We start from the raw sequence: 18,547 nt of genomic DNA, 5'->3' as shown, positions 1-18,547 counted from the left end.
TCATGGTAAACTTCTGAGTAACTATTACAACATGCTTTGCTAAAATCATCATTATTTTATTCCTGTAAAATTTAGCATATATTAAATCCATACAGAAATAACTTGCATGTGAAGTAGAACAGAGTCAGATTCTCGGCTCAGAAAATCATGGGCAGGTCCTTCCCAGCAGGGGCGAGCAGGCACAGGGCAGCCCTTCCTGCGGGATGCCTGGCAGCTAAGGGCACCCCCACGATGTGCCCCAGGACCCCAACCTTTGTGTTGACCACAAATGCACAATTCCACGTGTGCCTGGGAGAAGCCAGCTGAGACCAGAGGTTCCCAAACAGGGACGTGTGCCCCCCTGTCCAGGGCGCAGGAGAGGGCATGGTTTGGAAAGGGTCACTTTGCAGCTGCCCCTGCAACTGGCCTCCCTGGAGCTCCTGCATGCAGAGCCGCTCACATGCAGAGGCACCCTGGTGCAGCCCCCGCTTCCCAGGACATTAAATCCTTACGTCCGCATACTGCAAGATGTCTTAACTTGGCTACCACAGCAAATACAACACACACGGCTGCTTAAACAACAGACGTTTATTTCTCACACTCCTGGAGGCTGGACGTTCCAGAGCAAGGTGTCAAGCAGGGCTGGTTCCTCCTGAGGCCGCTCTCCTTGGTGTGTGGACAGCCGTCTTCTCCCTGTGTCCTCATATGGTCATCCCTCTGTGTGTGTCTGTGTCCTAATCTCCTCTTCCTATAAGGGCACCAGCCCATCCTGGTGGCTTCATTTTACTTTTTTTTAAAATTTATTTATTTATTGGCTGCTTTGGGTCTTCATTGCACACGGGCTTTCTTTAGTTGCTGAGAGTGGGGGCTACTCTTCATTGTGGTGCATTGACTCCTCGTTGCAATGGCTTCTCTTGCTGCGGAGCACAGGCTCTAGGCGCATGGGCTTCAATAGTTGTGGCACATGGGCTCAATAGTTGTGGTTCACGGGCTCTAGAGCACAGGCTCAATAGTTGTGGCACACGGGCTTAGTTGCTCCATGGCATGTGGAATCTTCCCAGAGCAGGGCTCGAACCCGTGTCCCCAGCATTGGCAGGTGGATTCTTAACCACCGCGCCACCTAGGAAGTCCTCATTTTATTTTAATCACCTCTTTAAAGACCTCATCTCCAAACACAGTCCCATCCTGAGGTCCTGGGGGTGAGGACACACCTTGTGAATTTTGAGGACACAATTCAGTCCACAGCAGGCACATGCCCGTAACACAAGACTACCTGCCTTTTCCGGCCCAGGGCAAGGACAGGAGATAGGGCAGGTGGTCTCACCGGGCAGCAGGACATCAGCTGTGGGTGGAACCAGAACAGTTCTGCATGCGTGCCTCGTCCATCCTCCAGCAACACGAGAACCACTGCCCCTGAGCGGAGCCCACGTGGACAAGGTGTCTGCAGTGCTGGTGAGAGGGGTGAACGCAAAGGCGTCACTTTTTTAATACAAGCAGTTCTTCTCAGCTTTTCTCTATATGAAAGGAAAGACCCCAGGAAAGTCACGGGTTGTCAACGGTCACACTGTCCAGGGCTGGGGTTGTGTCTGGAGCAAGCACTCGGTGACTCTTCCCAGGGGATGTGCTTTCCTGGAGCGGCCAGAGCTTCTTCTGTTCACTCCATGTGTGGCTGGTCCTCATCAACCCTTAGAGAATGTTTATAACTTTCTATTAGCAGAGTATCTATCTGCACACTTTTTATTAATACAGTGTATTATACCTGCTGATCTGATCTGCCCCACCCCCAGTACATACATTTCTATTGCCTTGAAGTTTGACTGTGATAAATGCATTGAAGGCATTTTTTAATCTTTATGTCTTCTTAGTCACTTATTCTGAAGCTGAAAAAAAATTTTGATACACCCTCCCCCCGCCGCACACGCACACACTTGCAATGTACATTTCCAGAAAATACAAAGTAATCTGTAGGGACCAAAAGCAGATCCGAGTTTGCCTGGATGGGGGAGAGCGGGAGGGAACTTCTGGGGATGAGGGTATTGAGGAAATAGAAATTCATATTTTAAGGCAAGACAAAAGTTTTAAACATAACCCTTTTCTCTGCCCTTTGGCCTCCCCCCCCCTCCACGGGGGTGCATGTGCACCTGTGTTCTGTGTTAACCTGGCCTCCCCAGTGGGAGAAATATCTGCTCAACCACAAAATCCAATTTTCTCTTTCTGGCAACCACGTAACTGCTTAGAAGATAACCTCCCTCTCCTTATCCTGGAAGCGGTCAGATGACCCACCACTCACCTTATATGAGCAGACATCTTTGGTGGACTTCAGGGACAATGCCAATATATCATCTCCCTTACAGATAATGACTGGTGCAGAACAGATTGGTCAAACAACCGGGGGAGATACTGGGCTGTACCTAAAGCAAGTTCTTAGCTGAAATACTTACTTATGACCTTATTAATGTCACTGGCTATATTACTTGTATTCTGCCCATGTTACAAAACTATTGCTTTTTGCATTACCAACAGTGTGACTGAGCCTTCAATACAGATAATGATGACTAGCTGACCTAAAACAACTGACCAAATACATAGTTCCGTAAGGTCAGTGATGGAAATATTGTAGCTCTAGATGTGGGAAGAAGCCACAGAGGGAACCATTTCCTGGACCATAACAGACTCGTAGGACAGGCGGCCCAGAGGCTTCATGCTACTGTTAAAAGCGCTAGTCCAGTAACAGCACATTGAGTGGCCTATCAAGGAAATCCTCGCCTGACCTGGGAGTGAGCATTCCTAGAGTCATGGGACAGATTCCTCATGAAATGCCTCCTAAACCTTGGTCAAAGTTGAGACCGAAAGGGAGGGGATTGTGACAAAGAAGGATGCCCACCATCCAGTTCTACAAAAATTAAGTCATCAACCTCCACCGTCACTGACTCACAGGACAGCCTGAAAGGCATTCAGGGCGAAGACCAGGATGAGGCACTTTGTGCCCTGGGGAAACTGGCAGAACTGGCCTTCAGATAGTTAGATATTTCCAGGACAAAAGTTTTACAAACCTGGATTCTTGCCTCTTCCAACACTTAGAAAAGCACTAAAGGGACTTCCCTGGTGGCACAGTGGATAAGACACCACGCTCCAAATGCAGGGGACCCAGGTTCGCTCCCTGCTCGGGGAACTAGATCCCACACACGTGCCACAGCTAAGAGTTCGCATGCCACAAATAAGAGCCCACCTGCTGCAACTAAGACCTGGCTCAACCAAATAAATAAATAATAATTAAGAAAAATAAAAATAAAAAACACTGAAGGGCTTCCCTGGTGGTGCAGTGGTTAAGAATCCTCCTGTCAATGAAGGGGACATGGGTTCGATCCCTGGTCCAGAAAGATTCCGCATGCCATTATGGAGCAACGAAGCCTGCGCACCACAACTACTGAGCCCACATGACTAGAGCTCATGCTCTGCAACAAGAGAAGCCACCACAGTAAGAAGCCCACTCACTGCAATGAAGAGTAGCCCCCACTCTATGTAACTAGAGAAAGGCTGTGCACAGCGATGAAGGCCCAATGCAGCCAATAAATAAAAAATAAAATAAATAAATAAATTTAAATAAAGAAAAGAAAAGCACTAAAGCCATGAAGGCATCTGTTCCTCCTGAACAGCAGGGGCCTCCTACCAAGCTGACTGCCTGGTTGCACGTACCCCTTCATCAAAGCCGCATATATACTGGCCCCCCCCTTACCTATTCAGAACAGCCCTCCGAGCTCCCTGAAAAACTGTCTCCCGGGTTATAATGCTGAGGTTGGCACACATACAATTCTCCATTTTTTTCTTCGGTTGACGTTGATTACTTTTTCATCAACAGTATAATCATTATCTTGGTGGGGTACACGTGTTTCAAGTTGTACACTTTAAATGTGTGTATTTGTCATATGTGGATTACACCTCGATAAAGCTGTTAAAATACCCCAGAGTTTTAGGTAATAATGCATCACTGCATGTCCAGCAGCTTAACGAGAAGCGGCATTTTGACCCCTCCTGCTTTGGTGACTTACGCAGGAACCGTGACCACCCAGCTCCACCTTACTCGGACCTCAGCAGGGCTGCTTTCAGGGATGCGTCCTGCAGTTTGGCTCTCACCAGTGTGGTGAGCCACCTCGCAGCACAAACACATTTTTCTTGCAGTGAACATTGAAATGAGTCTTGACGACCAGAGAATCCAGCCAGGCTGGTGGGCCAGGCAGGGAAGACAGACATGCCAACCATCTTCCACAAGCAGAATAAGCTACATGCGCAGATTTGAAGAAGATGCACTTACAGCACATCCTGCAGTAAGAGCCCACAAAGGGGGAATACGATGGACAGTGGTGCAACTTTCCCAGGCCCTCAGGTTAAGCAAGACGGTCTCAGAGAAAGAGTAGCTGCTCAAATCCACAGTTGCTCACTTGCTGAGCCTGGTGAAGCCTTTGTCCTGCTTCCCAGACACTGAAGAGGGATTCTCATAAATCCTCTTGAAAGTTTCACATAGTTTGCTTCCAATAAGATGGAAAGAAAAGTGAATCACATTGTCAGCTGATAGGTTACCAAACTTTTTGTGTAATGTTTGGGTATGTATTTGGGAAGAAATTGAAAGAAAAAGTGACATTTTTAAAACCAAACTCCCACTCTTACCTGAACAAGATGTCTCAGTGCTAATATCTAAAAAATACAAACTAGGAATGGGTCTAATCAGTGACTCTTTGCTCTTCCTAGCAATCAGTCATGGTCATCCTTGAATACACATAAAAAATGAAAGGGAAAAGTTAAATTCATTCCATTAAAAGATATGTTTCAAATAAGTATTTGTCTTTAATAATTATAAAAATGTGCGATCCTATATATACTGTTTTACTGAGTTGTAAGTACTTATAACTGTAATAATAATTCAGAAAAAAATGTAACCCTTAGCACTGTATGGTCATAGTAAATAAAACAAAAATTTAGTTATCTCTTTATAAGCATAGATATGCTGGGTAATCAATGAGACGTTCAGGCATCAAAGTCCATGGCACTGGAATAACATTCTCTGAGTGACGTGGAATGAAAAGACAATTTCAAATAAAGAAGAGGAAGTTAGTCTAAGACCCCTTGTCCTGTGTGATCCCAACCACACGACGTGTTGGGGAGGGCGGTTACAGAGACAGTAAGAGGGTGGTGTTGCCGGGGGCTGGAGGCATCAGACACGCAGAGCACAGAGGATGTTTAGGGCAGAGAAATACCCTGTATGTTACTATAGTTGTGGATACAGGACGTTACACATTTGTCTGCAAATTACATATTAGGCTGCAGCTGCGAAGGGGAGCTGCACACGGATGCTTCCTGGGGTCCTTCACACTCGGGCCACGAGCCACACTCTCCTGCCCAGGTCAAGAGACCAGCCAGGCTCGGAGGGGCTGGCTTAGGTAGGGGGCTTGCTTGTTTTCTGGGCAACATTATTTGTTATCTCAGAGTGAAGGGAAATTGTGTCCACCCAGGGAAACAAACATCCATGTCCTGACCCCAGGGCCTCAGGACATGACCTCATTTGGAAGTAGGGCCTGGTCATGTAAGAAAGTAAGACCAGGGCATTACGGTGGCCCCAGTCCTATGTGACTGTGTCCTTATAAGATGAGCAGAGACACAGACACAGAGGGAAAGCCACGTGAAGACGAAGGCAGAGGTGGGAGGGAGGCAGCCACAAGCCCAGGGAGCCTGGAGCCCCAGCAGCTGGAAGAGGCAGGAAGGACCCTCCTCTGGAGCCTCAGCACTTTCCAGCTAGACAGCTGCTGTGAGCGGGCCTGACCTGAAGGCAGCACCGTGGCCCCTGACTACTCCATCTTGCCCACATGGAGCCCTGGGGAGCAACTCTCATAGGATGCTGACCAGCGAGTTGGTTTCACATGAGGCCGTAGGACACTGGTCCTATGAACATGCAGACCCATCTCACCCTTCCTCCTGGGCTCTGGTCACCGCCCCCCCCCCCACCGCCGTTCTGTGGGGCTGGGCTTTCGGCCTCTGCACAGGACCCCTGGGTGTTGGTTAAAAGTGCAGGTTACACCCCAAGAAGGACGGAAGATGAATGTCTCATCAGCCCTGTGCAGTGCAGGCAGGAACTCACAATAAATTACAGCGTTGAAAGCAGAGTGGGTGACTGTCACTCAGCCATGAAAAGCAGTGAAGCAATGACACAGGCTACAGTGTGGATGAACCTCGAAAACACGGTGCTCAGTGAGAGAAGCCAGACACACAAGAACAATGAGTTGATTCTGTTGCAGAAATCGGTCCGTCGAGAAACCAAGCACCACACTCTGAGGGTTGGAGAACTCAGGTTTATTAAGCCGGAGGCTCCAGACAAGGTAACGCTCCAAAGTTCTGGGCCCCGAGCTCAGGGTGAGCTTTACTTTTATAGGGGTGTGTGCACATGTTTACAGTTAGCATTCGTAGATTGGTTACTTGGTTTACAGAGCACGGAAGTTTCCAAACAGAAACTTACAAGAGCAGGTGCGGAACATTCCATATTTAGCAAAACATCCTATGGTTACATTTGATTGCTAGGTCATCCTGTTTTTGTTTTTCCTTTTCAGTGCAGCAAGCATATTTTACAAAAGCAGAATGAGCATGGAGTTATTTTTAGCTGAGTGCAAGTTTCATAATTTTCCTCTTCAATTCCACTTACATGAGATGTCCAAACAGGCAAGTCCATAGAGACAAAGAGTGGCCGGGTGGTGCTGGGGCTGTGGGGAATGAGGGGTGACCTCTAAAGGAAGTCAGATGATGCAAATGCTGCAAAACGGATGTGCTGATGGTTGTACAACCCTGTAAACATGCACACACCACTGAACTTAAAATTGGTGAATGTGTGGTATGGAAATTAAATCTCAATAAAGATGGTATCGAAAGTGAAAAACTGGAGGCTTCCAGGCCCACCTCCAGAATCTGACCCCAGAGGTGTGGGGTCTGGCAGGACCTGCAGGTCTGAAAGCCCCATTGTGTTCAATAAGGTGGTCTGAGGGCACCTCACAAAATTCTCCCTGTGGCATCACAAGCGTGGGGCCCTCGTGTGGTTCGGCCTCAGGCAGAGAGGCTGGATTCCGTGGCCTTGCCGTCCTCTCTTAGGGACTGTGGCATCCTCTCCGTAGAAGGAGGTGGGTCCGCTTGAACCGCGCTTCCCTCTCCTGCACGTTTCTTCTTTCTCTCCTGGCGATGGTGCCGGCCGAGCTGTGCCAGAGCTACCAAGCCAAGAGCATCATGTATAGAATGACCGAGCAGTCTGACCGGGGCGGGGGGCTCCTCAGAGGCAGGGACCCAGGGCCGAGGTCCTGGAGCCTCCTTCTGAGTGTTGTGGCCCCAGTGCCCCGCTCACGGGAGTCGTTGTCAGGCTTGATGGCTGAAGCAGCCACGGTATTGAGATTTCACGGGTAGAAACTATGCCTTTGCTTCCCTGGGAGAAGCAGGTCTCCTTCTACTTTGTTGGGGAGACCCCCTTTTTAATAAACAGAAATGATAAGCTCCAATTACATATTAAAGATTAGGTTACTCCCCAGGCAGCCACAGATCTGTCTTGTATAATTACAGATTTGTTTGCATTTTCTAAACTTTTAAATAATGGGATCGTGAAGTACATACTTCTTTTTGGTCATTGGGGTGTACGTGTCTTTTAAAATTTTGGTTTTCTTGGGATCTACGCTCAGGAGTGGGATTGCTGGCTCACATGGGACTTCTGTGTTTAGTTTTTTAAGGAACCTCCATACTGTTCTCCACAGTGGATGCACCGATTTCCATTTCCACCCACAGTGTAGGAGGGTTCCCTTTTCTCCACACCCTCTCCTGCATTTATTGGTGTAGATTTTTTGATGATGGCCATTCTGACCTGTGAGAGGTGATACCTCATTGTAATTTTGATTTGCATTTCTCTTGCATCTTTTCATGGGCTCTAGGGCCATCTATATGTCTTCTTTGGAGAGATGTCCATTTAGATATCTTATGCATTTCCTATTTGGTTGTTCTTTCTTTTGATATTGAACTGCAGGAATGGTTTGTACATTTTGGAGGTTAATTCCTTATGGGTACCATCGTTTGCAAATATCTGTTCCCATTCTGTGGGTGGTCTTCTTGTTTTGTTTATGGTTTCCTTTGCTATGCCAATGCTTTTTTTATATATATAAATTTATTTATTTTATTGGCTGTGTTGGGTCTTTTCTGCTATGCACAGTCTTTCTCTTTTTTTTAGTTGCAGTGAGTGGGGGCTACTCTTCGTTGTGGTGCACGGGCTCCTCATTGCTGTGGCTTCTCTTGTTGCAGAGCACAGGCTCCAGGCGTGTGGCCTTCAGTAGTTGCAACACATGGGCTCAATAGTTGTGGCTCACGGGCTCTAAAGTGCAGGCTCAATAGCTGTGGCACTCAGGGCTTAGTTGCTCCGTGGCATGTGGAATCTTCCTGGAGCAGGGATTGAACCTGTGTCCCCTGCATTGGCAGGCGGATTCTCAACCACTGCACCACCTAGGAAGCCCTATGCCAATGCTTTTAAGTTGAATTAGATTCCATTTGTTTATTTTGGTTTTCATTATTCTGAGAGGTGGGTCAAAAAAGAACTCGCTGCAATTTCTGTCAAAGCGTTCTGCCTCTATTTTCCTCAAGAGTTTTGTAGTCTCCGTCCTTACATTTAGATCTTTAATACATTTATTTCTGTGTATGGTGTTAGAGAGTATTCTAATTTCATTCTCTTAATGTTTTAAGGAACCTCCACACTGTTCACCATAGTGGCTGTACCAATTTACCTTCCCAAGAACAGTGTAGGAGGGTTCCCTCTTCTCCACACCCCCTCCAGCATGTACTGTTTGTAGACTTTTTGACAATGGCCATTCTGACTGGTGAGAAGTGATACCTTGTAGCAGGAAGCGGCAGCAGCAGACAGGACACCGAGGCTATGAGCAGGAAGCAGTGTTTATTGCACCGGCACAGGCTCCAAGGGCTCATATCCAGAGGCTCAGCCCCGAGCACAGCAGGGCATCCCCTTATATACTTTCATTAAACTCCTATACATTGGAATTTTTTTTGTCTCCCAAATAAGGTAACAAGCAAAGAAGGTATAACCTGATTGGGTACTTCCCCTTCTATGGCCTCTGGGCCATTGCTAAGTTACAGAGTTAGGTAAGAGTTACATAGCAACAGATTTATGCAGGAATCAGGAGAGAGAGGGGCTTCAGAGTTAATGGGCACATAAAGATAAAGGCAGGATCCAACTGTATTCCTTTCTAGGTGAGTTATGGCCTCCGGGCCCTAGTGTTACTTTGTTTTTGGGGAGCTCCCACCACAACCTCTTTGTACTTTTGATTTGCATTTCTCTAATATTGAGCAATGCTGACATCCTTTCACGTGACTTTTTGTAAACAGCATGAGGAAAACTTACCTCTTGAAATTGGCTTCTTGACCGTCTTCCCTCTTGGGAATTCTTTTTCCATGACCTACCCCAGGACCCTGCTTGAGGGCAAGTGATTTTCCTTTACAGCCCCAAAGGCCTTGTGAATATCCAGCACCCAGCCGCAAAGGTTTTATAGTTGTTGTTATGGAAAAGAGCCACAGAGTGGCAGCATTTCTTCATGCCCCACTTTTTTTTCTTTCCTAATTTAATTTGTATTTTATTGGAGTGGAGTTGATTTCCAAAGTTGTGTCTGTTTTAGGTGTACAGGAACCTGATTCAGTTATCCATAGACATATGTATTCTTTTTCAGGTTCTTTTCCCACGTAATTTCTCACAGTGTGTTCAGGAGAGTTTTCTGTGCTGTCCAGTAGGTCCTTTTTGATTATCTATTTGATATATTTTAGTGCGTATGTGTTAATCCCAACCTCCTAATGTATCCCTCCCCCTTAAATTTCCCTATTGGAAATCGTAAGTTTGTTTTCTAAGCCTGTGAGCCTGTTTCTGTTTTGTAAATGAGTCCACTTTGTATGAGTTGATAAGATCCCACCTGTAAGTGATATCTTCTGATATTTGTCTTTCTCTCTCTTACTCACCTCACCTAGTATGATAATCTCTCAGTCAGTCCATGTTGCTGCAAATGGCATGAGTTCGTTCTTTTTTTATGGCTGAGTAGTATTCGATTGTATATACGTACCACACATTCTTCACTTTTCTGTTGATGGACATTTCAGTTGATTCTGTCTTGGTTCTTGTAAATAGCGCTGCTCTGAAAATAGGGGTGCACGTGTCATCTCGAATTAGGATTTTCTCCGGATCTAAGCCCAGGAATGGGATTGTCGTGTCATGTGGTAACTCTATGTTTAGTCTTCTAAGGAACCTCTCCTGTTCTCCAGGGTGGCTGGTAGCAATTTACATTCCCACTGAAGGCATAGCAGGGTTCCCTTATCTCCACGCCTTCTCCAACATTTCCTCTTTTTACGCTTTGTGATGATGGCCATTCTGACTGCTGAGAGGTGATACCTCTTGGTAGTGTTGATTTGTATTTCCTTCATAATTTGGGATGTTGGGCACCTTTTCCTGTGCTTTTCTTCCTAAAACCACAGTGAGTAAATTTACCTCTGGAAATCTGGTTCCTGAAATTCTGCTTTGTTCTGAAGTCGTTTTCGATGACATACCCTGAGACATTTTCGAGGGCAGGTGGCTTTTACAGCCTGGAGGGCCTCGTGAACAAGCAGTGCCCCAGCACCTGTTTTCAAGTTGTTGTTTCAGGAAACAGCCACAAGGCGGCAAGATTTCTTCATGCCCAACTCTGGCTACTGGGGCTCCCTGAGCCTTAGGGAAAGTCCTCTTCCTGATTGGAAATTAGAGTTTAACGTGCCTGTCCTAACAACCACGGGCTTGTGTCTCATTGCTTCTCCCCCCTTGCCCGTCTGGCCCACCCCCACCCACCCCACCCCGCGGCAAATCCCAAGCTGTACAAAACTGCCTGTTGAGGGTGCTGTCTTTCCCAGGTGCGGAGACTCTAAGGAAAGAGGCTGGAGCAGGAACCCCACCACCAGGAGAGGTGGAGATGAGGTGGCTTTTAAAATCTCTTCCAGCCCAAAGGGTCCACCGTTTTTTGGGTGTCCCAGGCATGTTTTAGCTGTAGGAGGGCTTGCCCACACCGGGAGATTTGGGACCCTGCAGCGCGGTCCTGGCAGTACAAGGTCAAGGGGGCCGCACTTGTGAGTGCCTCCTCCCCAGCTCCATCAGCCCCATGACAGTCCCGCCATGGGACCCAAGCCAGCTCTGGCTCCAGGGATGTGACACCAAACAGGCTCACTACGCCTGAACAAACTGAGTAACCATTTCTCTCTCTCTCTCTCTTTTTTTTTTTTTTTGAATTTAATTTTAATTTTATAATGGAGTATAGCTGATTTACAATATTGTGTTCCTTTTTGGTGTACTGCCACTTGATTCACTTATACAGAGATCTTTATATTCTTTTTCACATTCTTACATATTCTTATATATCCTTTTTCAGTTATTAAGGTGGGGTCATATGATTACCATGTGATTTACCAGTCCCACTCCTAAGAGTATATCCACAAAAAACCAGAATTCGAAAAGAAATATACACCAGAACATGCACTAAGGCACCACTTACACTAGCCAAGACCAGGAAGCAAGCAAAATGTCCAATGACCCAGGAATGGATAAAGAAGTAGTAGTGCAATTACACAATGGAATATAACTCAGACATGAAAAAAACATGAAATAATGCCAACACAGCAACCTAGACTAACCTAGCTGTAATCCCACTCAGTGAAGAAAGTCAGAAAGAAAAAGACACCATCATATGATATCACTTCTATGTGGAAACTAAAGATAAATAGTCCCAATGAACTGGGACTTCCCTGGTGGCGCAGTGGTTAAGAATCCTCCTGCCAATGCTGGGGACACGGGTTCCAGTCCTGGTCCGGGAGGATCTCACATGCTGCGGAGCAACTAAGCCTGTGCGACACAACTACTGAGGCTGGGTGCCAAAACCACTGAAGCCCGAGCGCCTAGAAGCCTGTGCTCCACAACAAGAGAAGCCACCACAATGGAGAGTAGCCCCTGCTCGCTGCAACTAGAGAAAGGCTGCATGCAGCAACAAAGACCCAATGCAGCCAATTAATTAATTAATTAATTTTTAAAAATATCAATGAACCAATTGACAGGACAGAAACAGACTTCCAGAATCAGAAAACAAATTTTTGCTTACCAAAGGGAAACTCTCTGGGAAAGGGATAAATTAGGAAGCTGGGATTAACAAATAGATACTATTACATACAAAATAGATAATCAACAAGGACCAGGGTTTGCAAAGTGAGGTCTGCTCAACACTCTGTAATCACCTCTATGGGAAAAGAATCCGAAAAAGAATAGATATATGCGTATGGGTAAAGGAAATGATTCTGTAGACCTACAACACACACAACATCATCTATCATGGTTACTCCAAAAAAATTAAAATAAAATTAAAAGAAAAAAACAAGGGATGAGACAACAGCTTTTGGCTGATTGTTTTGGCTTATTCCACTCTAATTTACAAAACAAGCCTTCCACTAAGGCTCTGGCTGAAGGAGTAAGACAGTCGGGCTTCAGAAAAACTCTGTGGCCTTCTGGCCATTTCCCAAAACAGCACCTTTACAAAGATAGCTTATGGGAACTTAATATTCACAAGGACTGCAGGGCTGTAAATGACGTTCAGATGATTTCCAGAGGTCAATTTTCATTAAAAATTTGCAACATGGCAGACATTAGTGAAGACAATATCAACAGATAAATACTACTCACACTGTTTAAAAAACAAGCACATCACATGATGCTGGATATGGCGAATTATTCCCGACACGCCAGCCAGCATTACAGCGAGGGGTCACCCGGCCACAGCCAGAAGGGCCATCCTTAAAACGTCTACAGACAATGAGGCTACGGGGGCGGTGGAGAAAGGGGGATGCTACAGAGCGCAGCATGCAGGCGCGTTTGAGAGGTAAAAATAAAGGTGCCATAGGCTTTGGCAGTCCCACTCCTGAGAGTATATCCACAGAAAACAGAATCTGAAAAGACACGCACCCTAACGTGCACCACGGCACCGCTTACTGTAGCCAAGACCAGGAAGCAACCGAAACGTCCGAGGACAGGGGAATGGATAAAGAAGTAATAGCACAATTACACAGCAGAATATTACTCAGACATGAAAAAGAATGAAACGACGCAAATTGCAGCAACCTAGATCCACCTACGTGTAATCCTACTAAGTGAAGTGAGTTAGAAAGAAAAAGACACTATCATATGATATCACTTCTACGTGGAATTTAAAAATACCAATGAACCAATTGACAAAAGAGAAACAGATTCACAAAATTAGACAACAAACTTATGCTTAGCAATGGGGAAACATGAGGGGCAGGGATAAATTAGCAAGTTAGGATTAACAAATAGCTCTATCACATATAAAATAGGTAATCAAGAAAGACCTGGCTAGGGCTTCCTAGGTGGCACAGTGGTTGAGAATCCGCCTGCCAATGCAGGGGACACGGGTTCGATCCCTGCTCCAGGAAGATCGCACATGCCGCGGAGCAACTAAGCCCGTGTGCCACAGCTATTGAGCCTGCGCCTTAGAGCCCATGAGCCACAGCTATTGAGCCCATGTGCTGCAACTACTGAAGCCCAGACGCCTAGAGCCCATGCTGTGCGACAAGAGAAGCCACGGCAAGTAGGAGCCCGTGCACCACAACGAAGAGTAGCCCCCACTCACTGCAACTAAAAAAAAAGAAAGCCTGTGCACAGCAAAAAAAGACCCAACACAGCCAATAAAATAAATAAATTTAAAAAAAAGAAAGACCTGGATACGCCAAGGGAGGTCTATTCAACACTCTGTACTCACCTTTACGGGCAAAAAAATCTGAAAATAGATATATGCATATGAGTAAATGAAAAAGATTCTGTACACCTACATCACACACAACGTTATCTATCATGGTTACTCCAGAAAAAAATAAAACTTAAATTAAAAAAAGAAAAAAAAAAGGAGGAATGAGATAGCAGCTTTTGGCTGTTTGTTCATTCTGGCATAATCCACTAATTTTCAGCTCCAAAGCAGAACTTTCACCAAGGCTCTGGTTGCCCAGAGTGAGTCTTGCTTTGAAGAAATCCTGCCTCCTTGTGGCTGTTTCCCGTAACAGCAACTTTAGAACTATAGCTTATGCGGACTTAATATTCACAAGGACTGCAGGGCTGCAAATGACACCTGCCGTCAAAAAATCCCCAGGGGTAAGTAATCAAAAAAATAATTTTGAAAAGGGCAGACTTTCATGAAGTCACTACCAACAGGTAAATACTACCGGCCTGAAAGAGTCTAGCAACCCTAGTTTTACTTTAGCTGTTAGCTGTCCTCACACAGCTAACTCCTTTCACCCTCTCTGACTCCGTGTGGATTACATCCTGCACCTTGTATTTATACCCCTACACCCTCTCGTAACAAACTGTCCCTTGTAGCGTCTGCATTTCAGAAAGGAGTTCGTGGGCCAATAACCCAGACATGAACAGACCCAGTTACTGGCCTGCCTGACACCAGCTTTGACCATTGTGAAATGATGCAGGAAGAAAATGCGAGACCTTCACCACTTTCCTCATGATCAGCTACCCCAGTCCGCCAGCCCTGATCATAAAACCTCTCCCAACCCCACAAAAAATGGGTAAGGATCTGAACAGACACCCAGTCAAAAGAAAGAAATACGGATAGTAAAAATCATACAAAAACATGCTCAACATCATATACCATGAGGGAATTACAAATTAAAATCATGAGATATCACAGCACACCCATTAGGACTGCTAAACTCCAAAAATATGACAACACCAAATGCTGGAGGGTGAGGAACAGCAGGAACTCGTCCCACTCTCTGGCAAGATGCAGGTACAGCCACTCTGTAAGACAATTTGGCAGTTTTTCCCAAAGCTAAACAAGCCTCATCTTGGGATCCAACAATTATGCTTCCAGTATTTAGGTTATTGCTTTGATGTCCAAATGCAAACAAAGATGCAATTATGCACAGCAGCTCCACTCATCACAGCTAAAAACTTGAAGAAATCAGGATGTTCTTCAACAGATAACTGCATAAGCAAATTGGGGTACATCCAAGTCAAGGTGAGTAGAAAATGCCACCCCAAAATATGCCTCTCTGGCATAAGGATTATTTCAATCTGATTCAAAAAAAGAAAAAAAAGGAATCTCAGATTGCCCTTTTGTGAAGCAGATTTACAACAGAGAAATCTCCATTTGTAAAGGTGTGTCCCTGTTTGCTCCAGAAGTAGGATGACTAAATCTCAAGCAATTCATCAGTGGAGAAATTATGACTTAAATGTGCAAACAATCATACCCTTGTTTACTGTGCTCTGCATGAGAGCCTGCCATAACTGGCTTCCCCCTCCCCCAACATCTCTCTTCTGTTTTTAGCTGAAGATGGAATTTGAGGTGATGACTTTGGTCATTTCAGGGAGTGACTCAGTTTTTCTTGGTATTGTTGCCAAATCTGGCTCCCTGTGCACCACTGCTGAGTAAAAATACAAAGACAGAGAATTGGAAGATAAGAAATGGAGAGGCGTTTTCTGTTCGTTGCCAGGCAAAGGGAAGACACAGTAGGCTAGCACCTCAAGAACTGTGCCCCTCCTTGGGGAATCGGAGAAGGTTTTATTCGTGGGGCTTGCAGTGTGGGGTACATGATAAGGATCCAGATGGTGAAGGTCTTGCATTCTTTTTCCTTTGCATTATTTCAAAACAGTCATAGCTGGCGTCAGGCAACCCAGCAATTGGGGTCCATTTGCTTCTGGTTCATAGGCAGCGACCTTTTTTCTGAAATGCAAAAGCTACAGGGCGGTGATTTGTTACACGGCAGTGCAGAGAATGTAAGCACGGGGATGTAATAAGGTTAGGGGGTGAGAGGCACAAGACATAACGCACACAGAGGTAGGGGTTATAGGTGCTGAATGTAATTTACACAGTGTCAGGGAGAGAGGTTAACTTTGTGAAGTACAAATCTAGTTGCAGACACTACAGGTTAGTGACAGTTAAAATAAAACAAGGAAGCATGAACTCTTTAAGACCAAGTTATGTTTCTTCTCTAGCCTGTTCACTGTTCCCTTTATTTTCCTGGTTAACAGGAGAGGGGAAAAAAAACAAAAACAAAGTCATTCCTATTTTATTGCAACAGTATCTCCCCTGTATACAGAAGGTATACATGTTATTAAACTTCTGTTTTTCTCCTGGTAATCTTTTATTACGAGGTGGGGGTGGTCTCAACCAAGAATCTAGACGTGTAGAGGGAAAGTTGTTTTTCCTCCCAGACACATGCAATGGAATATTACTCAGAAATAGAAAGGACTGAACCATCAACCCCTGAAAGACACAGATAAATGTTCAGTATATATTGTTAAGTGAAAGAAGCCAGTCTGAGGAGGCTGCACACAGTATGTCCCCATTTATAACACTGTAAGAAAGGCAAGGCTATATACATGACAAGCAGATCACAGGGTGGGGGATTTGAAGTGTTCCATGTGATGCTTTGGATGGATACCTGTCACTACGCATTTGTCTAAGCCCACAGATTTGTACAGCCCAAGGGGTCAGTCATAATCTACTCAAATTTAGTGACTTAGAATGTCAGACAGTCTTAGGATGCAATACACAATGTGACAGAACCTAACTGCATTAGAAATGTATGGAAAAAACTCGCTGTCAGGGATGGGGCAAAAGGTGCTGACCTAAGTTACCTTGGAAACGAATGGAATGTGTAACTGTACACAAACAGTGGGCTTTAATTTATGGAGTTCTTTCCAGCAGGTAGCAGCCAACACTTCTGAAACCACGGCCCGTGTAACCTGAAAAGGAGAAATGAATGGATAGATGGCAGATGGTGGGCACCAGGCTCCTCGCTGTGGGAGCGGGAGTGACAGATAAGCAAGGGGAGAGCCTCTGCCCTGGATGTGAGCTCCTGGGAGGAAGGTGCGGGCCACTGACTGGCCCCAGAATTCACAGATCTTCACGCTGGGAAGACCTTGCAGACACAGGAACCATCGTTTCACACACACCTGCTGCGCACACTCAGCCCTCCATGTCCAGCCAGTTGCAACTTTGAAGACGTCTCGCCCCAGGCAGGTAAAGGAGCACGAGGGCCTTGCTTTCCCCTACACTGTTCCAGAATCCAGGCCCTGGGAAGGGGTCGGGAAGCGGAGCCAGGTTGGGGGTTCCTGGGCCTCTGACCAGCAGGTGAGAGGAAGGAGGAAGACCCGTCCTGAAGGCAGAGGTTCCCTGAAGTCTGTGAGCCCCGGTGTGACCGCGTCCAAGTGCGCTCTGCTCGCCGCACGACAGGCCCACAAGTCCGAGACGAGGTGTCGAGGCGAGGAACACGGCTTTGTTCACAAAGCCAGCAGGCTGGGAAGACGCGTGTCTCCTGAAAACCATCTTATCGGGGTCTGCATGCCAGTTTCTTTTATAGAATCAGAGGGGGAGATACGCGGAAGTAAAGTGAAAAGGGTTATCAGGCTTGCAAAACATGACCGGAATGACTAGCCTTGGGGAAGGGAGGTGTCCGTTTCACAGGTGGGTAGGGTTCCCTGAGGCAGGCCATTGTATATGATTACAGCAATGAAAAGCAAAGCTTACGGTCAGAGAAACAGATCCAACATGGAGTCCAATGTAGCTCTTCCCTGCTGCAGAGTGACGTCCCCGAGACGCCACAGCGGGCCCAGGCCTGCTTCAGTTGTGTTCTGCGCTGCGCCAGCCCTTTATGGGATCCTGCCTCTGCTAAGTCTGTGCGTGAGCTCCACGCCATACCGGCCCGCAGGTCTTACAGGCACTGCAGGTGTTTCTAGGTCTATATACCTGATGGCCTCCCGAGGAAGCAGACGCCAGAATGACCCCCACTGTACAGGCGGGGGACCTGGGGAGACCCTGAGGGGAACTTGGCTTGTCCAGGGTCACGTCCCTGGTGAGGAGGAGGAGGAGCCAGGCCTGAACCCTGCTCTGTCCTCGGAGCTGGGGCCACGGGGGCACCCAGGCCTCGCCAGGCTGTGGGGTGGGCTGTGCTGGTGTCACTGCACGGACGTGGCATGGGGTGTGGGGTGAGGATCAGCAGCCCAGAGGGGCCCTTGGGGGGCTTTGTGTAAAGAGGAAGCCCAAGTGAGGGGACCCCAGGAAGTGACCTCACTTCCCTAGCAATAGAGCCCAACAGAATTTGGAAGCTGGGTAACCAGGTACCCACTTCTAGAGAAGCCCCCTGTCCAGCACACTTTGCTGGAGAATCTCAAGTGCACATATTCTGCTGTATCCAATATCCTCAGGAACGTTCCTAGCAAGGGTGTTTCCTGGTGCTGCAGGCATTGGGTCAATTCTCACCAGAGAGGCCTTTGGCCACGTGCCTGGAAAGATTCACAGGTGACACAGGGAGGCCCAAGGCCAGGCCACCGCTCTGATCGCACCCCTGCAGCCCTACGTCCCCTCCCTGGATGTGTGGAGGGCGGGGTTCCTGTGGGGGGGGGTCTGCCTCCAGCAAGAGCTGGCTGATGAGGGCCAGAAGCCTGCTGGGCCGGTCATGTCCACACCCCAGG

This window comes from Hippopotamus amphibius, chromosome 3 (assembly GCF_030028045.1).
Source record: "Hippopotamus amphibius kiboko isolate mHipAmp2 chromosome 3, mHipAmp2.hap2, whole genome shotgun sequence".
Lineage (NCBI taxonomy): Eukaryota > Metazoa > Chordata > Mammalia > Artiodactyla > Hippopotamidae > Hippopotamus > Hippopotamus amphibius.
This window is presented reverse-complemented; position numbering follows the sequence as displayed.